The sequence below is a fragment of the Grampus griseus genome (assembly GCF_964374135.1).
Source record: "Grampus griseus genome assembly, chromosome: 6".
Lineage (NCBI taxonomy): Eukaryota > Metazoa > Chordata > Mammalia > Artiodactyla > Delphinidae > Grampus > Grampus griseus.
In genome coordinates this window covers 70,499,929-70,527,343 of record NC_139000.1, presented here as the reverse complement: position 1 = coordinate 70,527,343, position 27,415 = coordinate 70,499,929, and the positions used below count along the sequence as shown (strand labels likewise).

General features: G+C 38.3%; 1 long non-coding RNA gene across 1 annotated transcript in view; it reads right to left on the bottom strand.

Annotated features, from left to right (window-relative positions):
• Nucleotides 1-24,810: 24,810 nt before the first annotated feature.
• LOC309824568 overlaps nt 24,811-27,415 on the bottom strand; it is a 31,057-nt gene continuing 28,452 nt past the window's right edge. Inside the window, exon 5 of the long non-coding RNA XR_014296941.1 lies at nt 24,811-25,069. This is a non-coding gene — a long non-coding RNA (uncharacterized lncRNA). The remainder of the gene's footprint in view (nt 25,070-27,415) is intronic.

Here is a 27,415-nt window from a genome sequence, read left to right as displayed (position 1 = left end):
CTGAAGGGTTGCCTAAGGTGAAACTTGCAGGTTCTCAAGAGTTTTCAGGGGAATCTAGGCCCCCATTGATCACGGCAGCAACTTCGATAACACACCCTCACATTGGATTTCCCTCCTTCCCTGTCTTAATCTTGAAATCACTTCCCAAATAAACTATTGGGTTGGCCAAAAAAGTTCATTCGGGTTTTTCCATAACATCTTAAGGAAAAACCCGAACGAACTTCTTGGCCAGCCCAATACTTGCACAGAAGACTATTTCAGGCTCTGCTTTCTGGGAATCCAAAACAAAACAAAATGATTCATATTTTAAAGTGTGCAAGTCTTAAGGTCTAGTTAGTTTTTGAAAAATTGTAAGCCGAAAATCCTGGTGATCTGAATATACCTCTCTTCATACTATAGGGTTACCCAAACAATTCACAACAAGTGAAATTGAGAATTATTAAGCTAGATAAACAACAATTTCTAATTTTAAAAAAGCAATATTAACAGGAAATGAAATGTAAAACCAGTGTCAAAACCATACTATGATAACTAACAATATGTACTTCTGGAAATTCCAGTTACTTGGGAGCTTTGTAATTGCCAAGACAATGTGTCAGCCAAATATGTTCAAAGAAGGAGAAATTCAAATCTTTGATGAACTTCATTAATGCACTAGTGCTTATAACACCAAATTTTAGAAATACCTTAATACCTCCCATAATAGTTCAGTAGTCGGTAAGGCTTAGCCACATGTAAAGAGTAAGAACTATGGAATTGTACATTACTCACTGACTAAAGAACAGACTTGGATTTTTGGATTAGTTCTCAACCCACAAACTCAGGGCATAAGAAATCTTTTCATTACACAAAGCTATCTACTGTGATGGGGATTTGTCCCAATGGAATTTGACCTATTACAAGTTTACACAGGGGCATTAATTAAATTGGTTGTTTTAAGCAGGGGAAAGTATCTTCTGAATGGTAAAAAAGATAAAGATTATTCTTAGGAAGGCTTCTTAGGAACCAATTTTTGTTCATTTAAAACTATCAATAACTGAAAATAACTTCTGAGGCAAAGAGGATTCCCCAGAAGGCTGCTGGACAAACAAATGCTTTGTCAATGGAAATGCAGGGCAGGTTAGTGTGTGGAAATGATCCACGGACCTTCCGCATTAATAGGGTTGGTTTCATTCATTCAATAATGAGTGCTCTGCATAAGCCAACATCTTGCTAGGCACAGGAAATAAACAAAACCATCATGTCCCTATTTTCACTGAATATACATTTCTAGTGGGAACACAGAAAATAAACAAACATAAACACAGAGTTGGAAATTATGACAGGTGCTAGGAAGAGAAGTATAAGGAAGAGACCAAATTTAGATGAGGGTCAGGAAAGAACTCTCCAGGGAAGCAACATTTATGCTGAATCCTGTAAGAATGAGTAGGAAGGAGTTAGCCACATAAAGAGTAGGAGAATGAGAGGTCCAAAAAGAACACTCATGTGCTAATTTCACAAGGCAAAAAAGAGCTCACTTGGTGTATGGAAGATTTTTTTAAAATTAATGAGTAGGAACATAATAAGCAAGGCCAAGAGTGGCTCATGATGAAGCTGGAGGGGTAGGTAGAGACAGCTTTGTGGCTCCTTGAAGGCCATATTAAAACGTTTGGATTTTATACCAAATGCAGTGAGGATTGTAGAAACCATCTTGTCTAAACTCACACCAAAAAAAGCATGGGGGCATCAGCAGCTTCCTAGCAAAGAGCTAGTCACGTCATCTCTTCTTGAATGTCAGGGAATTTACTGTTAAAAACAGCCAGTTTTGATGCTGGATAGCATAACTAACAGGAAACTCTGCCTATAGAGATTTAACTTTGTGTAATTTATCTCCGTCTAACAGAACACGGCTGTAAGAGGGATCCAGGGCAAGCCAGTAGATCTGCAAGTGAGAATGAAAGTGGTGAGATGTGTTTAGCTCCCGGGACTGAGATGGGGATGGATCAGAATGGAGCAGTGAACACTTCTGTCCAGAAGACAAGACAACTAGAGCAAGGGCCATGCCCCAGGTCCGGGGTAAGGTGAGAGGAATAGAGGGGGAAGGATCTGAACAGTTATTTAGCATCTAACGGACACGAGGCGCTGTGCGAGTTATCTCGAGATTTCACGTAATCTTCACAACCAGTCTAGGACCTAAGTATGCTCGCCTCCATTTTACAGATGAGGCAAAGGAAAGAGGAATTATGTCGTAGACTCTGAGGACACAGCTGGGAAGGAGCACTTCACCACCAGAAGTAAAAGGTTAAAAAAAAATTCCCTTTCACCTAGACCTTTGTCTTATCTTTCTAACCCCCCCTCAAAATGTCTGCCTAAAGCGGAAGGTCCGTATGTCGTCATTAGTTTATAAATTGACCAGATTGTGGTGGCCAATAAACAATGAGCTCATTAAAAACCACCTGTGGGGCTTCCCTGGTGGCGCAGTGGTTGAGAGTCCGCCTGCCGATGCAGGGGACACAGGTTCGTTCCCCGGTCCGGGAAGATCCCACATGCCGCGGAGCGGCTGGGCCCGTGAGCCATGGCGGCTGAGCCTGCGCGACCGGAGCCCGTGCTCCGCAACGGGAGAGGCCACAACAGTGAGAGGCCCGCGTATCGCAAAATACAAAACAAAACAAAAAAAACACCTGTGAAACAGTTGGGCCCAGGGGATTTTGTTTGATAACCGTGAAAGGTGGGGCTGGGGATATGGCTGCGGAACCTGGCAAGGGCTAGTCTATCTCCCAGGGCCAGAGCACGGTTGCTTTCAGGCTGAAGGCAAGTCCCGCCTGCAGGTGGGAAGACATTGAGAATAACAGGCTCCCCTGCGGTTACTACATCCTGTAGTTCCTTTCAGTTCGCCTTTAAAGAACACAGGCAATAAACTGCCACTAGGTGTCCTCAAAGTAAAAATAATCACGGCTTCAAAAGTACCTGGGCACCTTTAAGAACGAACATGACTTTCTTGTCCGGGTTCTTTGACTCCTCGGCGCTAAGGGATAGAGTGGCATTTAGTAGTTAAACAGGAACATCTGACTGCTGTTAATGACATGGAGTTCTGTAAAGAAAAGGACATTTCAGCTGCTGACTTTCATTTCTAATTAGGGCTTGTATTACTCTGCTTCAGAAAGGCAGGTCAAGGAAACGTCAAGTGGGCAGTGGAACCACTGTTCTTGCCCAAACCTACCAGTCTCCTGGAGAGCTCCGCAGAATAGAAAACACCTGGGGACCAGCTTATCATTGGCTCTGAGCTACTGAGCAATTTCAAGACTACAGAAACTGCTCTGGAAGATTTTTAAGGTCGAAACAGCTTAAAATTTAAATTAGGTGAATTGCAGCAATTGCTTTTTCCTAAAGCAGCGGCTGCAGTAGCCTTTGTTTTCTTTAGTTCTGGCATGGGCAAAAAGAACACTTTAGCAAAGTATGTCTGTCCTCAGCCCGTCTTTTAAAGGAACACAGACTTCCCTTCTCACCATTGGTCTCTGCAGGCTCAGCGTCCCCTTCCTCCTCTCCTTCCCTCCTGCCCCTTCTCCTGCCCAGTTCTTTTTCCCATCTCCACCTCTTCTGTTTCTCCTCTTCCATCTTCTCCCTCTTTTAACCATTTTTACACAAAAAAAAAATCAATTTCCTGATAATGATCTTTTATACATTCAGCATGAATAAGTATCTGGTTTTAAAAGTCAGGAAACACACACACACACACACAAGAGGAAGGAAGGAAAAGAAGACTAGAAAACAAGTATCTCTATATGTACCTGTCCAAAACTTAAGAAGGAGAATTAGGCTTCCAAGGGCTGGGGGGTGGTGATAGAAGCCATAGAGGGTTGCCTCCCTTCGTTTTCCCTGCTTCAGATGCTGGACTCCTGTATCATGTTTTAGGAATTTCTAATCTGACCACAGCCGGGTGACTCATACCCAATGACTGACTGTTTAGGCTTCTGCAAAACACCTGGAAAGATAAAACTAACCTAGAAAACAATCTCTCCATGTTAGCCTTTCAAAGTGGGTAGGGGAATTTTCAGCATTTATTTCCATTTTGTTCACCAAAGAATCACAGGCCTTAATCTTGATTTCAGACATAGTTGCATCTGACGGTCAAAAACAATTTCCAAATCAAGTGATAAACTGGCATGGACTAAAGCTTGCTTCTGCCTGGAGAGGGAAATAAAAATGAGTCCAAGGTGACCTTATTTGGGGCCAGATAGAACGGAGGTGACAATGGTGGGCGCACCCTGTCTGCTGGCAGAAGCCAGCTCCCTGGCTCCACAGACCATCCCTCTCCTCATGCACCTCACTGACCTCACTTTGCCTCTCAGGGACACATCTTCTCTGTTTCCCTCAAGGCTAACTGAGATGATCTTTATGACTAAAGTCTTTCTGAAAGCAAGTCATAAAGGAAAGAGAAAGTGGGGTCCACAGAGTCTAATTCAAAACCTAAATGTTAACTAAATCCATATAAACAACCATATGCCAGCACGCCTCTTCCTTTTGTGTAAGAATCAGAAAGGGAAAGGAATCAAGAAAATACTTTTCTGAAATTCAGGAGTCCTGAATTTAGAAACCCTGGAGGTAGAAGTAAACCGTACATACAAACAAATAACTACCTGTTTAACTCTTGTTTCTAAGATAAGAGCTAACATTAATCAAGCACTTAAAATATTCCTGACTCTGTGCTAGGAGCTCTACAAACATTAAATAACTTAATGCTCTCAACAGCCCTACAAGGTGTATATCACTTTTTAAATTGAGACATAATTGACATATAACATTGTATAAATTTATGGTGTACAACATAAATATATACATTTATATATTGCAATATGATTACCATTATATATCATTATTATATCCATCGACAGGAAAACTTGCTCAGAGAGGTTTGAAACAACTTTTGACGTGAACAGCAATTTCCTCTGACATAATTTGACTGCGGCCCTCATACTGCCTGAGAGCCCGAGGAACTTGGGAATTAGGACAAACTGTATAAGAATTTAGATGGGAAATTAGGCCATTTATTAATTTTGAGATCTTCACAAATGAAACTGATATTTCTCAATATACAAAGGAGGGAAACATACTCTGACCGTTCCTTGTTCTTGTCTTTATCTTTTTTTAGAAGATTATCCATATTCTTTGCCAGTAGACTCCATTCCCCACTCAAAGCACCCAAGGGTACAGAGCTAGCGGGCAAAGGCCCAGGATTTGAACCCAGGGAGATACAGTTCAGAGCATGGACTCTGACTCTGCTCAGCTGACTTACCTTGTTAGTTCCCCTCATGCCACTGCCACTTGAGACCAAGTTTGAAGTGTAGAGGACCGAAACTTTTAAAAATCCGAGTGCTGGGCTTCCCTGGTGGCGCAGTGGTTGAGAGTCCGCCTGCCGATGCAGGGGACACGGGTTCATGCCCCGGTCTGGGAAGATCCCACGTGCCGCGGAGCAGCTGGGCCCGTGAGCCATGGCCGCTGGGCCTGCGCGTCCGGAGCCTGTGCTCCGCAACGGGAGAGGCCGCAACAGTGAGAGGCCCGCGTACCGCAAAAAAAAAAAAAATCTGAGTGCTCTTATGTGAATGAAGGGGAAAAACTGAAATGACAAAGGAATGGAGGAAAATTCACTCAAATAGCCGACTTTCATTAGAAACCAGCTTGTCTGTAGTACTGTATCCCATTTGCAACACGTTGCCTGAGGTTATTAACTTTAGTGCTACTCAGTGTGCTCCAAGGATCTGTGAATGAGAAAAGAACAAAAATTTGGTAGCACCACATCATACAAGCAAAAGATTCTATATGTTCAAAAATACCTGTCTGCCATGGATTAGAAATAAAAACAATTGGTCCTTCAAGACAAACAGTTTAAGAAGCATTAATTTATTTCACTAGGATCTTGGTAGGTGTCTCCAGGTCTCCCTTATAAGGCTTAAGAATCATTCAGCAAAACCTAAACTTACTGTCTGCCTCTCCAACTTGAACCTAAGTTCCCCAGGGATGAGACTTTGTTTTGTTCACTGCTCTATCCCTAATTCCTGATGTCCAGTGTATCTTTGTTGAATGATTGAAATGCACTCATTTCCCAGTGGGAAACACCTCAAGTCTTGTCCAAGAGGGATGAGACTTTGTTTTGTTCACTGCTCTATCCCTAATTCCTGATGTTCAGTGAATTTTTGTTGAATGATTGAAATACACTCATTTCCCAGTGGGAAACACCTCAAGGCTTGTCCAAGAGTTGCTCTGGACCACTTTGAGAATGAGTCACAGGACCCAGGTGATTGCAGTCCTCTGTCCCCAGCCTGCCTCCTCACCTTCCTACCATCCATACCCTGTCACTCAGCCTAGACCTTCACCTCCCTAGGAGGAGAGGTAGGAGAAATTATTTCCATTTATTTTCCCAGATGAGCATCAGAATTATTTGGGCACATTTTCCAAAAAGTCCTGTTGAGATTTTGATTGACATTATTCTTAATATATATGTTAAAGAAACACATCTTTAGGACATTGAGTCTTCTCACTCATGAACATATGTCTATTTTCTTGTCTTTTATGAAGCATATTAAAATCTTACAGTTTTTGTATAGTTCCTGCATATTTATTGATAAGCTAATTTTAGGATGCTTTATTTTTATGGTCGCTATGGTATATGAGGGTCTCCCCACAACCTTTTATTTTCTAATTATTGATATAGAGGAAGAAAGGAATCATTTTGTGAATATTTATTTTGTATCAATTCACTTTAAACTTTTACTAATTCTAAGAATTTTTCATTTATTATTTTGGGCATAATATCATGTTATCAACAACTGATCATTTTTTCTTCTTCCATTTCTTTCCTCTAGTTTTATCTCTTTTTCAGCTCTTTTTCTTATTGCATTCAACAGAGTGAATTCTTCTCAAATAAACTTTATAAAATAAAGTAAAAATAAGAAGCAACTGTTTTTCAGCTGAATAAAACTTCAGAAGGTGAATCATATGTCATAGCAATTTTTTTTTTTTTTTTTTTTTTTTTGGCGTGCTGCATAGCATGTGGAATCTTAGTTCCCTGACCAGGGATCTAACCCATGCCCCCTGCAGTAGAAGCATGGAGTCCTAACCACTGGATCACCAGGGAATTCCCATGTCATAGCACTTTCAGTGGCAAGGAAATGTTATATTCAGTCAAATCCTCACTCTACACCTAAGACAAATGAGGACCAGAGAGAGTAATTTTCTTTCCCAGGATATTAAGTCTACTTAAGGGGAAGCAACCATTTCCTGATTCCACTAATTTCCTGATTCCATAATTTCTAATCATGTGGAAAACACAGCCTGTCTTCCACATGATTCCTGTTTTCACACATCATAATCTTCCCCTGCACACAGCTTTCTCCAAGTAGGCCCTGAAGAACTTGATCTGAGAGTGTAAGTAACAATTAATTTACAGGAATTTCTTTTTATGTACAGCTAATTAAATTGTAATAAAATTGTACATTTTCCTAAAAAATTCTCAGCTAAACACTGCTATAAGTTGTATTTTATCACAAAATGATATTGCTCCTGTGTACTTATTCATAATTTCTACCATTTTTATCTGCTTTCAAGGAAATATTGGGGCAAATATTTCTGAACTGCCTAACTATGTGGTCAAGAGAGGAAATAGGACACCAGAACTGGGTAATGAGCATTTATTCTGAGTATTTCTAAAGTCCTAGGCACCTGATTGACGAGTGTTTTTCCAAATTTTTTCCCTGTGAGATATGACATGCAACATACATTCAGCATTTCTCCCAAGCTCAGGTTCAAAACCATCTGTCCTGCTCTCCTGCCCAGTGTAGAAGTGCCTCTGTGAACATGCAGTTGGAGTTCAGAAAGACTGTTTAGGAGTCCATTTGTTTATGGAAAAGAAATTTTCGAAGGAGCAGGAGAGGTGCTGTGCTGCCTTTTGAGAGTCTCAGCTTTCAGCATATTAGAAAAATTCTTTTAGGATTGGAAAAGTGATTTCATTTTCAAATTTTCACATTATTTTTGAAATATACCTTTTTTCATAAGTTTCTAAAATCTATTTACATGCAAAAATATCTAAATTTTAGAGCTTTACTTTGAGTACTTTTAGCTATCACCAATTAGCTATGTCTAGAAGTCCCCATCTTTCTTCTTTAAGAAATTAACATTTTCTAGCTGGGGACATTAGTCAGTATTTGCAGCCTGCAGCACAAACACTAAGTCCTGCATAGTGATGCTTTGAAATTATTTTATGGGATCCAACTAAACTCTAAAACAGTCATGTCTGTACACTTTACTAGGATCCACACTGAACATGAGTCAGCCTTAGTTTTTTAAACTTTTGTTTTGTTTTCCTCTAGGGTTGCATGCTTCAAAAAATTTAAGTTTGAGATTATTATTTCACCTATCAACAGTATTTGATTGTTTTAAATGTGTCTCTTTAATCTAAAAATGACTTTAGGGCTTCCCTGGTGGTGCAGTGGTTGAGAGTCCGCCTGCCAATGCAAGGGACACGGGTTCGTGCTCCTGTCCAGGAAGATCCCACATGCCGCGGAGCGGCTGGGCCCATGAGCCACGGCTGCTGAGCCTGCGCATCCGGAGCCTGTGCTCCGCAACAGGAGAGGCCACAACAGTGAGAGGTCCGCGTACCAAAAGAAAAAAAAAAAAAAAAAAGACTTTGAAATAAAGTTGACTCAATTTTCTAATGATAAACACTGCAGATAAAATATGACTTGATTTTAAAATAATGAACTAATACTGACTGCAAAATTAAGAAAAGAAGAAATTAACATTTTCTTACTATAAGCTGACAGGAGGTAACATTTGGTACTTGAATTTACTTCATTATTGCAAGATCCTTATGTTCCCCAAATCAAATCCTTTTTCTAATCCATTTTAGTACATATATGGTTACAACATAGTGAGAAGAAAAGAACTTTTAAATAGTTGTCTTAGTAACAGGAGACGACTATATCATATGACTATTATAGAAAGATAGATCACAAGAAGCTATTTTAACCGCTGATTTTACTATGATCAACTAACTTTTGAGGAAAAAAATCATGCTCCTGGGAGCCATAGTAATTTTCCAGTCTTAAGAATTAATTGACTCATCATTCATTTACCCATTCCCTCATTCTTAAGTGTATGTATTAAGCACTCACTGGGTAGGATGTAGGCCCACAGCTAGGTACTAGAGAAACAGGGGTATAAACAATATGAAGTCCTTCTCACACCACCACCCCATCCCATGGGGTTTACATTTTAACAGCAAAGACAAACAATAAATAGGTAAATGAATGTGTAAGTAGTATCCACTTTTATGAAGAAAATAACAGAGCTACAGTGGAGAGAGTGATACTCTAGATAAGGTGGCAGAGTAAGGTATCTCTAAGGTAGTGACTTTGAACAGAGGCCTGAAGGAAGTGAAGGAACAAGCCAAGCCTCAGCAATATCTCAGAGAAAGGGTTCCAGATGGAAGGAATGATAAGTGCAGAGATCCTGAAACCAGAGTAATGAAGGATGTGTTAGATTTTATTTTTAGGGGACTTAATCCTTTCTGTTTTTAGTAATATTTTGTCTATATAATCTTACATTTTTAACCCAGGATTGATGCACACAACCAAAAGATTGTCACAGGACACCTGCTATGCCAATACCAGGCTGATTAGAGATGCAGACTCTGAAAGAACTTAATAGTAGTCTCTGTAAATTGGAAGAGATCTTAGGATTTGAGCTCTGCCACTCAACCAGAATCTCTGAAACTGGTTGAAAATGTGCTCTTTTTTGCGTTGTGTAATTTAATTTTTTTATGGAACAGCAGGGATATCACTTGCCAAACAGAAATTGAGGTTTATCTTTCACAGTTTAAAGTAGTCCAGTAAGCCATAAATCAACTGGTCATTTCTCTATTTAATGATTTACCACCTTATCAAAGGCATCTCCTTGTTAGCTTTTTATGAGTCTTATCATCTAGAGCCAGCATCCAAAATTAGAGGCTAATAAATGATTAGCTACATGTCTAGATGTGCAACAGCTGACTGAGGAGTAATAAAAGATCCCTCCCCTCTTACCATTCAGCTGGTGATTAGTCTGTGTCCACTGGCACAATCCTGTAAAGATCTGGAAATCAAGCTGCTACCGTGTTCAATACAGACAGCTGGGAGAAAACCTCTTGGAAGTGGCTTTGGAGAAGCTCAGTAAACTGATTTGACTACTTGTACTGATCACACTTAGAAGTCTCAAACCTCTGCCTCTCTCTACCATCTGTCTGTAGACAGAGACAGATATTGATAATTTGATTTTTATTAATAATTTCAATAATCATGGGCTTTTCAAATATGCTGTCAAATTTCACCCATCTTGCTTCAGATAGCACTAATTTTGGAAGTCCAGGTAATGCTAACAATAGCTGCAAAATGGTCGTTTTTTATTTTGTTGTTGTTTTTTTGTGGTATGCGGCCTCTCACTCTTGTGGCCTCTCCCATTGCGGAGCACAGACTCTGGACACGCAGGCTCAGCGGCCATGGTTCACGGGCCCAGCCGCTCCGCGGCATGTGGGATCTTCCCGGACCGGGGCACGAACCCATGTCCCCTGCGTTGGCAGGCAGACTTGTGCCAGCAGGGAAGCCCTGGTCATCTTTTTAAAGCAAATCCTTTCTTTCCTGGTAAATTTACAAGCAGATTATATAAAAATATTTCTAAGGGGCAAAAGTGTTTTATATTCCATTAGAAAGTAAAAGTTTTTGTATACTTCAGAAGTATCCTTTCTAGCCCAATCTAGATATGTAGGTATGTCCTGCCTTGGAGGATGATTGACAATTAGATGATAGATAGATAGATAGATAGATAGATAATGGATGGAAGGAAAGGAGGGAGGGGTGGAAAGGAAGGAATCTATAGATCACTAGGACTTAGGGCCTACTGCTCAGGTTTGCAGGTCTAGAAACTTGATATGCTTGATTTTCTCAGGATTGATGAGCCTCCTGGAAGCTGACTCAGTCTAACAATCTCACACAAGAATATTTATAAAAATTTTATATTCAAAGTCATTTAAAAATTTCCCTAGAAGAAATCTCCTTGACCAAGATCTAAGGCCAACAGCATGCCTTCTTATGGAAAGATGCAGAAGATGTATTCAACAATATAGTTTGGTTGGTAGAGAGAGAATTTGAACATAAGGAGTTGGTATTCTCTAGCAGAGGTCACTATTGTTAGTATAGAAAGAACAGAAAACAGAGCTGCTAAAATAAGCAAGCTGACGGCTGAGGCAGCCGTCAGCTTGCTCTACATTTACAGAGTCATCATATGCAAGATTCAGTCTGCAGATCTGAGAGTACAGAAACTCAATGCAGATGGTACAATCACAAAAGATCAAAGAAAGAATAACTCTTGCTAATGTAATTCATAATAGATAGGTGTATATGCTGGTTATTAGCACCCTTCACAAAATATTCCTGGTTCCCCACTTTTCTGGTACATGGTAGGACTGTGTTTCTCCCCCCCCGCCATTGGTATTAGACATGCTCATTATTTTAGTCAAAAAATAATATGAATAGAAGTGAAATGTGTCACTTTCAGGCTGAAGCTCTAAGTGGCAGGGTGTGATTTGCCACTTCCTCTTTTTGGTTATTATGTATGTACAGGTTTTGATGACTGCAATGACCATGCCCCATGACAACCTTTGTTGGGCATGTGTGTGAGAAAAAATAATTGCTGGATTAAGCCCCGAGATATTGGGGTTGTTTATTACAGAAGCATAACGCAACCTATCCTATCTGTTGTGGTATATAGCCCAGAATTAAAAATTATTTTAAATTAAGGCACACCTTGCTGGATTCAACATATATTGACTACCCAACTAATACTCAGAAGCTGTCTTGGTGTTTCTATAATCAGAACAAAGGGGACTAGAGAGTGTTGTGAGATGCCTGGAAAAGCACAATGAACTATGACAGCACTGTAATAGACCATACTCTTTGGTGATTGCATTAGACCTGCCTGCCAAACACCACAGTTCATTCATTCAGTCATTCACTTAGCAAATATACAGAGTGCTTACTGTATACCAGACACTGTTCTGGATCCTGTGGATACAACCATGAAAATATTGAGACAGTCCCAGACCTTACAGATGTACTTATTATCTTAGCCTCTTTACTCCCATTCTAGATTCCATGAAGATCATGTACCTTTCACCAACACATAGTACTTTATCATAACTGCTTAGGCTGCCGCTTACTTGGTCTAAACATATGCTCTGTATCAGTGCTTCTCAAACTACCGGGTTTCTTTTCTTTTTTTTAATGTTCATTTATTTATTCAAAAAATACTTTTTAATTGAAATATATTTGATATATAACACTGTGTAAATTTAAGGTGTACAACATGTTGATGTGAGGGTTTCTTTTCTAATCCATTCCAGACTAATTCTTTTGTAAAATACAGAAAAAATACAATAAAAATAAGTTACTAGAAAAATATTTCATGAGGTTGGATGTCAACATAATGTCAATAAGCTATAACAGTTTCTAAATGATTACTTGCAATTTCTGTACTTATCTCCTTCCAGGTGGGCAAAAAATTCTCAGACAATTGCTGGACTACGGACTACACTTTGAGAAGGACTGCTCTGGACCAGCAGGTAGGACTTGAACAAGCTATGTTTTCTGTATTCATTTGTGGAACCATCTGCCTTTTACCAAAGTTATAAAGTTTTATATGCTGAGTAACCTCTTCAGGTCAGTTCCCCATTGCCCATTCAGTTCATCACTTGTATTATTATTTAATTAATATTTTAAAAATCAACTCACTCTTCCATATGGATACATTTTTAAATGTCTACTCCATGTAAATGGAAAACCAATTTCACTTGCCATCAATAAAATGTAACTGTACGAAGAAGTGCTAGGAATAGGTAGTTATGCAAGTCTAGGGAGATGTGGTTGCCTGCTCTGAGAAGATTTCAAATCTCACTTATGTCAAACGGAAATTTCCTATTTGACATAATTAGAAAAGTGAGAGGAAATTAAAAAGAAGGCATCATTCATTATGTATTTCAATGCTATGTAATGCCCTATTCATGTTCCATCTAAAACCATTTTAAGGACCAAACAGTAGTCTCATAATCAAATGGGTAACTGTGATTAAGCATGGGTGTCAAATATCACCACTTCCTTTCCTTGTACCTGCCTTACGGACCACTAATACTGTGAACCATAGGCTCAATTCAGCTTCTGAAAATAATATTTTCCCCAGTTGTAAATAGTATTTATGAGACTTTGGAGTGCTATTGCAGCATCTGGCACACCATAAGTAGCCAACTAACTTGTATTTCTTTCCTTCTTCCATTAATAATCAGTTTCTTCTCCTGATGAAAAAAAAATGTGTTTAATGACTGAAATTCCCCCTTAGGCTCCCTTGTAGCTACAAGGAGAAAAACTAATTCTTTCCCACTTATTTTTTTACTGTTGTAATTATTGAATCATAATCCACAACCATTATATTGGTGATATTATCCAACAGACCTCAGAGATTTGGCTTGCTTTCTGTTTTCTTATGGCTACAATTCTACCCAACTTAGAGCATTACTTTCACTCACATTAGGGAGCAGAGACTTCAAGGACAGAAGAGTCATTCAACCAGTTGTTTATTCTCTGTGAGTTACCCCCAACTAAATACGAGATCAGGGCTACTGCTAGCACTAGGTCAAGCTGTGAACATGCATAGGCTAGAGAATTAGATTTGTGTGATATTCCCAGAGACGACTATGAGCTGAATCTTTATAACAACAGAAGAAAGATCCTTCCACAAGTATTTCTTACCTAATGTTGAACTTTTATCAAAGAATTTTTTTCCCAACTAGCTGTTTCAAATAAATGCTAACCATACAGTGTCTCTTCTCTCCCTTCAGGATATACAAACCACAGAATTCCGATGACTCACCCCAAAATAGCTTATGAATATGCCAGGGGCGGAAGGGCATGCTGTTTGGTTCTTTAAAACTTCCTGCCAAACTGAAGAAGCTGAGAAACTGAACATACAGAGATATTTGGGGACTAACTATGAGTAATAATGAGAATTTAATCCCTTTTAGTCTTCTGGGTTAGTAACAGCCTGCCTAACATGTCCAGCTACATCCTGTTTGCTACATGTGACTCCTCAAAAAAATAATAATATAATATTAATAGCACAGTTTCATTGTTAAGACTGCTGTTATTTGTCAATGGTTCCCAAACATTTGCAACCATTTGTAGATTAAGGTCACATCTTGGAAGAATAGCTTTATGGAACAAACATGTTATCACTATAACTTTGAAATTTTTAAAAATTTTAAAAAAAGGATTCAATGTATGGACATTTAAGGCTGTATAAGCCCTTACAAAGGGTTTGAATCTCAGTTCTTTCACCAGCTATGCCACCTTTAGCAGTTACTTGACCTCTCTAAGTCCTAATTTCCCCGTATGTAAAGTGAGGACAATAATAATGTTATCTATGTTTGTAGGGTGAGAATTAAACAAAGGCATGTATGTAAATAAAGGGTACTGCTAAGTAAATAAATTATCTAGTGCTAATAATGAATCTGAAGACCACAGCCATTAAGTGACCTAAGAAGGGTCACACACTCATCAGTACAGTGCCAGGACAAAGTATTTTAATACTGTAGTTAAAAACATTCTCTGGAGCCAGTCAGCCCAAGTTCAAGTCCCAGTTTTCCTACCTGCTACCTGCATCACCTTGGGCAGGTCGCTTTTCTGTGCTTCAATATTCTTATCCATTAATTAATATTCTTATCTTAATATTAAGATAATAATAGTATTTTTCTCACAGGGTTGTTGTGACAGCTTAAAAAGAATACATGTAGCAGTGCCTGGCACATAATAACTAATCAACAAATACTACCACCCCCAAATTGGGAAGTTCTGGTTCTTCCAAAAAAAATGTTAAGTAAAATAAATGTCAACAATGACATTTAAAAACTAGATCCAGGGGCTTCCCTGGTGGCGCAGTGGTTGCGAGTCCGCCTGCCGATGCAGGGGACGCGGGTTCGCGCCCCGGTCTGGGAAGATCCCACATGCCGCGGAGCGGCTGGGCCCGTGAGCCATGGCCACGGAACCTGCACATCTGGAGCCTGTGCTCCGCAATGGGAGAGGCCACAACAGTGAGAGGCCCACGTACCAAAAAAAAAAAAAAAAAAATCCAGAAAAGCAACCCAAACTTTAAGAAAAAAAAATTAAACATTTATTTGATAGAATTTACAAGGTGATCAGAATATTTGCAGATGTCTTTTCAGGTCAAGCTACCTGTCTTCTTCAACCATGCTGATGAGTCATATTTCCCTTTTCCTATAGAGGAAGGATACAAAACAAACAAAACTATTTCAAACAACAACCCCAATTGCTGAAGAGTCACTTTAACTGGAGTTTGAAAAGAATGCCAACATCCAGCTGCCCTTGGCATTTGCGGAAGAAGTTTTGTGCAATGGGAAGAGCACCAGACTCCCCTTTCCAGTCCAGGCTCTGCCACCTGACCAGCTACAGTAAGTTTCTCAACCTCTGAGTTGCCATCTATAAAATGGCGGTAATAAACAGAGACTACCTTATTATAAATATTATAGATTCTCTTGATGCAAATTAGCAACATCCCCATCCCACACAGTAGGTGCTTAATACATATTTGTTTAAATAATAAATAAGATACAAATTAAGGATTTTAGGATTTATTGTGTCCAGTCCCTAAATGACACCACTGTATCCCTACTCCCACCCAATTAGTACCTAATTTGAAAATCACAGATCTAGGCCCAGCCATTGATAGCCTCCAAGAGTCAAATGTCTATAATTGCTAGCTCCTTAATATAAAGGTTAAAACGATGACAGTGGTATAGATAAAGAACGTCTCCCCAACTCATCATTTGTTTTTCAAGTAATAGAGTACCTTTGCACTGTCTGGAAGTTCTGCAAGTGATTTCAACCCCTAATTGAAACCAAGTGGTCAAAGGACCTTAGAAATCATACTTCCTACACTCAATAGACATCATTTCCAAAATTGAGAGAAGAAATATCCACATGGCCTTGGTACTCCATGTGTCTCTTGAAGCACCATAAGAAATGAATGGGAATGTTTTGTGATTTGGGAATTGGATGGGGGTTTGGACCGGTGTGGCCCCTCACAGCTACTCACACCTTTCAGGAGAAAACTTGCTGAACAGAACTCTGCTTAGAAACTTTAAGGAGCCCCACAATTCAGACTACTTTCTCTGATCACGTCATAGCCAAAGATCAGATGGAGACTATTCTTCAGGGTTGCACATGTTTGCTGGCACAGCACTCCTGCTGCGTCAGAACCTCACCTGACACTGACTCATTATTGGATGAAATGCCAAGGCCTAATAGTGTTGGTCATATGTAACTCGCCACTTGCAGCCAAGTATTCCAAGCCCTTTCAGAAATGGTGCACCAACTTGCTTCTCCACTATACCCTGAAATATGTGTATGATCATAGCTACCACAGATTCCTGAATTCTCTTGCCACCATGAATTTACTCCTGTCTCTTCTGATGGCTCTCCTCCCCCATTACAGTCAGCCTTTGTATCAAACCTAATGCAGACACTGGGAGGCTCTTCTTTTTGGTCTCTCAATAAATATTTATTCAACTCAATTTAGTCACACTTAGAGATAACAGGCAGCAACCATTACCACATTTCCTAAACGCATCTGAAGACTCATCGCCTAGAGTCAGGGTGATATGGGGTTGTTTCCTTACAGAAAAAACAATTTTCTCAAATGCACTGCATGCAGCTTCAATACAGGTACTGTGTCTTACTTATTCAAGCTTTATAAAAAATTCAACGCATCTGTCATAGCAGCTTAAGACTCCAAGGCAAAAAATCTTAATCAGTAACAAAATTCTCCTGAAGTAATAGGTGGTTCACAGACATCAAAGAAAGAGTCAAACCTGTCATGAAATATGTATTGGACAAAAATAGCATAGAACCAGCTCTTGATTCTTGATATTTCGAACAGTATGTCCTCCCATCTTCCATGTGGATTCCCTGTCTTATTAGTTTGTGTACACTCTGTGCCTGCAAAGTGCTAGGAACATAAATACATATTTTGGGTTTTTTTTGTTACAGAAATAAAAGTGAATTAATACAGGGTTGCAAGAGAGCAAGAAAGGAACTGAAAAAGGAAGCAAAAAAAAAAAGATAAAACCTGTGACTAATCAACATTCATTCCATAAATATAAGCACTTTGGCATCATTTCTGTGTGTATTAACATCTTAAATCTAAAAACCAGCCTACGAAGCTCAATTCTGTGTCCAACCTGGACAAAGCTAAACTCTTATCTGTCCTCTGCACCTGTAACTGCTTGACTTATAAATAGTTTGCCCTTTTACTTTGCTTCATGGTCAGCTGCACAGCAGAAGGAATGCCTGAGATCACATTGCTGTTGTGACTAATCTCTACAAAGAATAGTGCAGGAGATGAAAGGGAAACCACCTCCAAAGCCCTCAAAACCAGAAGCAGGGAGCCCACCAGCCCAATGTGGAGAGTCACAATGCAGGGATGTCGTGATGTGACTTGCTGAGAAAAAGAAAGAAAACAAAACAAAAACACTGAAAAGGATTTGGCCAATATGGGACAGAGATAGTACAAGAAAAGAAAATAATTGGCCAGTTTCTGAGAATTTTTGCACTTTGAAGACAGATAGTACGATATCTTAGTATAAATTTTAAAATACACTGCCCCAATCAGTCAACTCATTAGTACATTACACAGCCTCAAAAATTATCATTATGAATTTTATATGGTAACATAAAAATTCATCTATTTGTTCTTCTGATGAATATTTATTGACCTTCTTCTATGTGCTGGCTCTGCTTCAGATACTGGGTGTACATGAAAGGGCAAAACAGCTAAACATCTCTTCCATACTGGACCTAACATTCTAGTATAATGCACATAATATAATGCTACGTCAAGGCACAGGATAAAATCCAGGGCAGCAAAAAGGAAAGAACATGAACTTGGTGGCCTGGCAGATACAGTTTTAAATCTCAGTTCTGCCACTGACTTGCTGTATTAATGTAGCAGTTTAGCCTCTCTCGCTGATTCTCTTTTCTACATTTATAACGAAGGGGAACATAAGAGCTATCTTATAGTATTATTGTAAAGATTAAACGAGATAAAAAGCCAGTCAGAACTGGATCTGACAATACAGTGTTCTAGGTGTCCAAAGAAATCCTCTCAGTAGAGAATATCTCACACACACATACACACACGCACACACACGTGTGCACACAGCCTTATAAAGTAATTTTTTAAAAAACTAATGCATTGCTAGTATGGGGAAAAGTCAGGGAAATCCTCAGAGGCCAGAAACAATGATAAAACACATATGCAGAGAGGGAAGCAGGTGCTTGAGACAGCATTTGTCTTGTGGGCATCTGCCAACCCACAGTGGACCCCCAATCAGAGAACCAGTAAGGTGGGGAAAAAAACCTAAATCCAGGATTCTCAGAAGAACACACCTTCAAAGGGGCATTAGATATTTCCTTTCTTACCCTTAATTCTGGGTGAAAAAATGTATACCTACCCTGAAAGTTACTAGCCATAATCCTGCGCTCACAAAGATTTAGGACCTTCTGGTCACAATACCATTTGGACCTTAAAAACAAAAATAAAGCTGATGATTTAATTTACAAGATTCCTGGGTTGGTGCTACCTCTCCTCAGTCCTCCCCCTCTACCCACACCTGACAGAAGTAAATATAAATTCTTTCTAGAGGAAAGCACATTAAACTCAGTCCTCAAAGAATTCCCACAAATAAGATGTCAAGGCACATGGTGTTTACACACAATAAAACCAGACACTATAAATGAAGGTCAGTAGAAATAATAAATTTTAACAAGTAGTCAAAATATTCAATGTGTGATAAACATTTTAAAGAAATAAAATACAAAAATATATAAAAGGAAATGAGACTTAAATTACCAGGCAGATTTTTAAAAAATAAAATTCCTGGAAATGAAAAATCTAATCATTGAAATTAGAAATGCACTGGGGGAAGTGGCCAGGCAACACATGGGGGCATGTTTATTTCTGTAGGCTTGTATCATTGATCCATGCTTTTTTTAATTGTGATTTTTTAACAGCTTTAGTAAGGTGTAATTGATATACAAAGAACTGCACATGTTTAATGTTATACAATTTGATGAGTTTGGAGATATGCAACACCCATGACATCATCACCACAATCAAGGGAATAGACATATCCAACACCTCCTAAAATTTTCTTCTGTGCTTTTATACTCTTCTTTTTTCTTCTGTGGTGAGAACTCTTAATATGAGATCTACCCTCTTAACAAATTTTGAAGGGCACAATACTACTGTGTTGTTAACTATAGGTGCTTTGTTGTACCACAGATCTTTAGAACTTATACGTCTTTCATAACTGAAACTTGCTACACATTGAACAGTAACTGCCAATTTTCCCCACCCCCAGTCCCTGGAAACCACTATTGTATTTTCTGCTTCTATGAGTTTGACTATTAGATTCCTCATATAAGTGAAATCATGTAATATTTGTCCCTCTGTGACTAGCTGACTTCAGTCAGCATAATGTCCTCCAGATTCACCCATGTTGTCACAGATGGCAAGGTTTCTCCTTTTTAAAGACTGAATAATATCTATTGTATGTATTTACCATATTTTCTTTATTGATTTATCTGTTGATAGACAACGTTGGTTGTTTCCATATCTTGGCTATTCTGAATAATGCTGAAGTGAACATGGAACTGTGCTCCATACTTTTACCATTGAGTTATAAAATATAATGATTCCTTAGAGCAGGGGTTCTTAAGAGGGGTCCATAACTCATAGAATTCAGGGAGTCTATGAACTTGAATAGGAAAAATTTACATATTTATTTTCATTAACTGGGATCTAGCATTGCTTTCAATTTTGAGTGTAAACAACAAACCATGGTAGTGATAATAATAATTTTGACTTTTTACCAATATAAATCTCAGATATGTTTATGTTACACAATAATTATTGCAGATATCACAAAGTATTGTTTATAGTCATCTCATCAGAATCATATTACTCATTGTGATAGACCTATATACTTCCCTGTTACTTAATGCATTAATTTTAAAGGGTGTATATATTACTATATCACAAGGTTTATATTTTTTGATAAACTATATTTTAATATAATTGGCTTCTTTTTGTAGTCGTTTGTGTTTTATCCTATCTGTTTAAAAAATTCATTATTTAGAGAAGTCCCTAGGCTTCATCTGACAGCCAAAGGTGCCAGTGGCACAAGCAAGGTTAGAAAAATACGGCAAAAACAAACTCAGGGAAAAAATGTTATGACCATCTGCAAATTTAAATTAAAATGAGCTCCCTTTGTATTTTTTAACTCTAAAATTGGCCCTTAAATATAGCCCTTTGACAAATTTTACTAAGTATATTTTTGTTTTGGCTTTCAAGTTTTTTTCTTTTAATTAATTTATTTATTATTTTTGGCTGCATTGGGTCCTTGTTGCTGCATGCAGGCTTTCTCTAGTTGCGTTGAGCAGTGGCTACTCTTCCTGCGGTGCATGGGCTTCTCATTGAGGTGGCTTCTTTTGTTGCGGGGCATGGGCTCTAGGTACGCAGGCTTCAGTAGCTGTGGCTCTCGGGCTTAGCTGCTCTGCGGCATGTGGGATCTTCCCGGACCAGGGCTCGAACCCGTGTCCTTTGCATTGGCAGGCAGATTCTCAACCACTGTGCCACCAGGGAAGTCCCCTGGCTTTCAAGTTTTAATGTAAATGTTTGTCACAATTTTAATAGTGAAAGAGGAAAGGAGTGAAGAAAGAAGAAGTGAAAGATTTGTTTTCCAATTTATCAAGCTATATGCTTTTACCTCCTATCTTACTGAAAAAGAAAAAAGAATATTTGAATGTCTCTACTTTCTCTTAGTTATTTTCAAATCACTCAACTAAGAATTTATACTGGAAATTAAGCATATATATTTTCAACCTCTTGAGGAATGAATTATTTGTATTTACTACCTAACATTTAAAATATAATTTAATTTTCAGATGTTTCTACACAGGAGTCTGAGTTTGGGTATTCTATAATTTGACAAGGCTGCTTTATCTCATTCCATCTTAGATCCTTCATAAAATACAGAAATAAAATTCAAATATTTCCTCTTCACACTGATATTTTACCCACTGCAACTCCCTCTCTGGACCTTTTCTGTGGCATTCTATCTTAGTCCTTGGAGTTCTCTCTGTGTCTCAGGTTCATTAAACTCAAGTGACCCACCACGCCCCAACCAGAACTTCAAAAGAAGCTATGAACAGCAGCACTTGTTCTAGCTGGAAGATCATCCTGAGTCCCTCCCTGTTTACTCTTGAAATGTTTGGGCCTCCTTTCATCTCCAGTTCTCAGATTCTGGCACAACAACCCAGCTCTGACGTCAGCATCTAACCCTCTGGATCCCAGGCTGTCACTGAAATTTTTATGTCATGTCATTCTGACTCTGTAACTCTGCTCACACAGCTAATCCTGCCTAGGATGAGCCTTCAAATTCCCAGAGGACAGGGATTTGAATATAGCCCAACCAGATCTAGAAGGATCTATACCATTAGCCACAGTTGAAACAGGACTTTTAAGTGACCCCCTGTATAATATCATTGGTCCTCTCCTAAAACTCAAATAAAATCAACCCTCTTGTTACACTTTCAAACCTATTTCGGCAAAATGACATATCCAGTACAACAGAAAAGTGGCCTTTTCTGAAAGTTTTCTTAGGGGATAGAGAAATACAGTGATGCCTCACAACCCAGAGAAAAACTTCCAAAAATGTTTTTTACACATCTCTCTCCCCCAGATCCCCACCTCATACAGCAGTAGCCCTCTCTCTCTCCCTCCTTCTCTCTCTCCCTCCCTCTCTCTCTCTCTCTCTCTAAATCTCTGTCTCATTGCTGCTCTCTAAATTCCATGAAGCCATAAAAAAGAATAAGAAAGATCTCTATGAACTCATGTGAAGCAATTTCCTAAAGATATTGTGAAGTGACTAACAGTACAATGCGTAAGAGCATATATAGTATGCTACTTTTTGTGTAACGAAAGACAAGGAAGTAAGAAATTGTACATATACCTGCGTATCTTTACAAAAAGAAACAAGAAAGGAGAAACCTGAAAATAATGAAGTTGGTTACCTACAAGGGGTGAGCGGAACAGAATGGAAGGGACATGTAAGGCAGTGACATTTCCCTGTGAATTTCTATTTTTTTAGTTTTGACTTGAAATTATGTTAATGTTCTACATACTCAAAGAATGAACATACATATTTTTAAAAGAATAAGGAGAAAAAAACTAAAACTGAAAGTAAACTGGAACAAATGAACTCAATCTTATTTCAAAAGAAAAACATAACATTATAGGGATGGGATGGCAAGGAGAGAACTACTCCAAGTAAGTTATGATCACAGTGTTTGACCCTCAGTCTTAGACAAGGCATAAAGCAAAGGATGGAGAAAAGTAAACACATTTTTGAACTCTTTTTTTAAAAAACTTTTTGGAGTTTAGTTGATTTACAATGTTGTGTTAGTTTCAGGTGTACAGCAAAGTGAACTCTTTTTAATAGGTTTGTTTTTAATGGTATGGGCAAAGAAATTCTGAAATTATTTTATATATGTTATAGGACTTATAGCAAGTAAAGAAATGTATCAAGGTTGTTGGGAGCCATGGTTTTCTCACTGTTGAAAAAGGGACAAACTAACATAGAATAGAGAAGGCAAAACCCTGTGAGAATGGATCTGAATTGGTAGTATCAGCATGGACTTAAGATTTCTAATATATATACTTGTATATGCATGTATATGTGTCTGTATACATACTTATGTATGTGTATATACATATACATATAGCATGGGCATATATGTCTATATATTTGCATATATGTCTTAGTCATGTTCACAGAAAGGCTTAAAGGCAAAGTTATCATAGTAGCAACGAACACCTCCAGGGCCCAGATGTTAGTCTCTAACACCATTCCCCACTAAAGAAAACCAGGAATTCTAGTTTCCTTGACACCAGACTATACTCAGCTTGCTCAAACTAAAACTTTTTAATTAACTTTTAAAAAATGAACAGTTATTATTAATGATTAAAAATCTCCAAATGCTACGTTCTTTTGAAAGGTATATAAGGACCCTCAACCTTTAATATTTTTAAATCAAATAAAATTCCTAGAGCACTTTGGCAAATAACTTGTTAAAATATTTAAAGAACCCTATTTCATAATTCAAAAAAGAAATGAGCTTTTGATATGAATTCACTGGGTTTGGGGATAACAGCAATTTCAATATGGTTAGAGAAATACTACCCTGTCTATATCTATGTCACCAAGAAACTATCTAGGAAATTAACTTGTAAATTGAGTAGTCTTAATGTGGAAAACACATCTATCTTTTGCTTCGACAGACTTTTCCTAGATTAGGTAGAAGTTATTCAGGAAGATCTCAGATCTGTCGGTTAAATCAGAGGTTTGTCATTAATGCTTTTCCTGACCTCCTTGAGAAAACTAAGTGTACACTTTTTTTAATCCAAGAAAGTTGACCCTATAAGGAGGTTTCAGTTGTACACCCTTTGTTCACCCCAGGCAACCTCCTGTTTTGCATCCTATCTCACTTAAGTTTTTTGGCACCAGACTTACAGTTTTCTTTGTCAAAAAGAGTTAGCAGCCTTAGTAGACCAGTACGTTTTGATGAGTGGCTTCTTATAAAGGAAACAAGAATATGGTCTTAGCCTGATCTTCTTGTAATGAGGTGTGGCCATGGGTTCCTTCCTGGGACCTAGGTTCAGATGGTATCAGCAAGGAACCCTGTGAACCCCCACTAACCCATCAGCAAATGACTCAACCTGCTTCCTATTGATAAGGTCAATGAAGAAAGGAGTGGCCAAAGCCACAAGAGGGAAAAACAAAACCCTCCATTTGGGAGCCAAGGCACCACCCTAGGCAGTTAAACCTATATGCAGCCTAGGGTCTGACTATAATCAGCTTGCCAACAGTTCAACAAGCATGGGTGTCCTGAGAACTCAAAACAGGAAAGAGACATGGATATCATTCAGGTCCTAGTTCATTCTTCAGAGATCAAAAGTGAGGTTGCTCAGATGAATTGCTCAAGACAAAACAGTGGCACACCTAGGCCTAAAACCCTAATCTTTGGTCTAGATTCTAGAATTTTCTCTGAAATGGAATTTGTGTGGTGATGATTTTTTACATAAGCTGCTTTAATCAGCTAATGGAAATAATGCACACAAGTTTTGAAATGTATGTAAAGAAACTGTTGAAGTAAAATTCCCAATTGATGAAAATCATTACAGATGAAAAAATTATGTGTTGTAAAGAAAATGAAAAAAATTCAAAGCATCGCATGTTAGCGTTGAAAGAACAGTGGAGGGTTATCTGCCTCAGAGATTTTACAAGGGGTTTTTTGTTGTTGGGTTTTTTGAGGTTAGTTTTTTGAGGGGAGAGTGGAGGAGAGAAGTGTTCTGTTGTTATATTTTGCTTTGTTTGTTTAGATTGTTTTTAAACAGCGGCCCCTGAGACACCTTTTCATTCCTAGGAACTCAATCACAGTTTGAAAACCCCCATCTATTTCGGTCCCCTTGTTTTACTTAAAGGGAACTGAAGGCCAGACACTAGGGTCGCTCAGTAAGAAGCAAAGACGTTTACTTAATGAAGTAACGAAATAAAAAGACTTTCTCAATCCATTATTACTATGCTGCAAAGCGAGGCCAGGGAAGGACGAGAAAGGGGAGGAAGTCGGGGAAGGGGTCCATCCCCGCGCCCCGCGCCCGGGGCCCAGCCCTTGGCGGGGCGTTCAGCCACTGACCGAGGGCGGCGAACCCTGGCCCGAGCCTGGCGTAGACACGCAGCCACCGAGCGGCAGAGACCGAAGACGCCGCGGGACTCCGCAGCCTCCAGGAGATGCGGAGGTGGCCTCTAGGCCCGAGATCCGCTCCGTGGCTCGGATGGGAGGAGCGCAGCAAGGTGAGGGCTCATTCGTGGAGCAAGCATCTGTAGAGTGAATGCAATACTGCAGGAGGTTGCAAAAACAATGGAAGAACTGGTCCCTGAGGGGATGGAGTTTATAGTGGAGTTAGGAGGTGTAGGGGTGTGTGTGTGTGTGTGTGTGTGTGTGTGTGTGTCCTCAGAAGTAAATGCTTGGGAGAATGTTGCTGAGATGTCCCAGAACTGGCTGGTGTATATGGAAATCCTGCTGGATTGACAAGACGCAGTACAGTCTTCAAAGGTGTTTTGTAAGAAGTGTCTGTACATTATTAGGGTTTGAGAAATAACAGCTCAACTGCCTCACAGTTGTTCCGGAAGAATGATTTCAAATGCCTTGTATCCGAATGTTAATCCTAATCCTAGGGACCATGAGCTGATGGGATGTTCTAACTTGGGAAGTGACTGTGTCTGCATTAGTTAAGTTACACGAAAGAATCTTCAACTGGAGGGATCAGTTAAAGAACCTGTCAGGCCCAGTGCTCTTTTTTCCAAAAGTCAAATATTTAAAGCAGTCAAAACAAACATTCGTTTATCTTAGAGTTAATACTTTCCCAGGTATATTAATAACTCATTAATCGTTTATTTCATACAACAAATTTTTGACTACCGTGTTCAAAACAATGTAAAGGATAAAAAATAAGACTACAAAAGGGTCTTCTAACAGTTTGCTAGGGAAAGATAGTACTAGACAGCCCATTCACTTGTAAATCAGTGCACCATTATGTGCCAAAGTGGACATAAAAGTTAGTATGTGATAAAGTTACTATCAGAAAATCAGTAAGGAAAGGAAGAGTTATTTTTTATATGCTACAGAGATGAAACAAGTCCTGTCAGTGCCTCCCGTTACACCATACTCCTAAAATTAATTCAGAAGGAATAAGGAATTAAACATTTTTAAAAATCGTAAATCAAAACAAAGCAAATTTAAGTATATATTTATTATCTAAAAATGGGAAGGACTTTCTAAGTAAAATCTTTGAAAGAAACAACAATGAAAAGTATTGATAAGCTTGACTGTAAAAGTGTAAAACTTCGCTGGAAAAAACAGATGAAATTAGAAGAAAAAAACAGAAAAATATTTAACATAAGGTACACACAAAGGTTATATTTTTACTATAGACAAAGTTTTTACAAATCAATAAGATGAACCCTGAAATAGAAAGTTGGTCCAACATCATGATAGGCAAAGAATTACAATTATAGATAGAAACATTTGAAAAAGAATTTTCAAAAAAACATTGAAAAATAATTCATTCTCACAAAAAGTTAAAGGAAAGATGCAATATTTCAGACATTTTATTTTAAAAGTTACATGTTAATTTTTATACTAATGAAGTTGAATTAAAATAAGTACTCATTTTCTGGAAATTGAATTGGAAAACAATTTCTGGGGGATAACTGGGTAACAGATTCTAAAAACCTTACAAACATTCATACTCTTGAACACTATTTAGGAACACTATTTCCTAAAACAGTAATCCTATTTTAGGAAATCGAATTAAATAAATTTTATAAAAATTAAAAAGCAGAACTTTTAAATTGACCTTCTAAAACAATATGCAATTAAAACTAAACATTTTGCAACAATCCCAGAGACAATAATTATTTTTACTATAATAGATCACAAGGCTGTCCTCATCACCATCATCATTATCATTATCAAAATATTATCATTAGTATACATGTTTCTTCAAAAGTCTTTTATATTTTCCAATAATTTCTCACATTTTTGCTTAATTATAATAAGTGAGATATGTTGTTTAAAAATATATGAGAGAAGTAAATTTGAATATGGATTGAATATTAAAAATTATTGTTAACTTTGTAAGTTGGGATAATGACATGGTTGGTACATAAAACATACTCGTTCAATTAGCAATGCATAATGAATATTTATGGATGAAATGAGACAATGTCTGGAATTTGCTTAAATACTCTCACCCCTCCCCCCAAAAAAGTGAGGGTCTAAATGAAACAAGATTGGAAAAATATTGATAATTCTTGAAGCTGCATAATAGGTTCATGAGAATTTATTACACTTTTTCTCTTCTTTTGTGCATGCTTTAGATTTTCCACAATAAAAAATTTTTAAAATGTCAGTAGAATGGTTTTAGCAGCTACTAATAAATATGTTTTACAGAGAGAAAAACACTGTCCTAGAGAAATCATACAGAATGACACCTTCTAAGGCAGCAGAGTTTTTTCTCAGTACTGTTTATCTTCTTAAAATGTAAAATATCTCTAGCTTTTTAGTTATCTCCCTTCCTTTGGTGCTCTCACACATTATTTTCCTTTTTAGTAACAGTGTGTGTTATTAGTACTCTGTTACATGAGTACTAGAAGTGGGTCAAG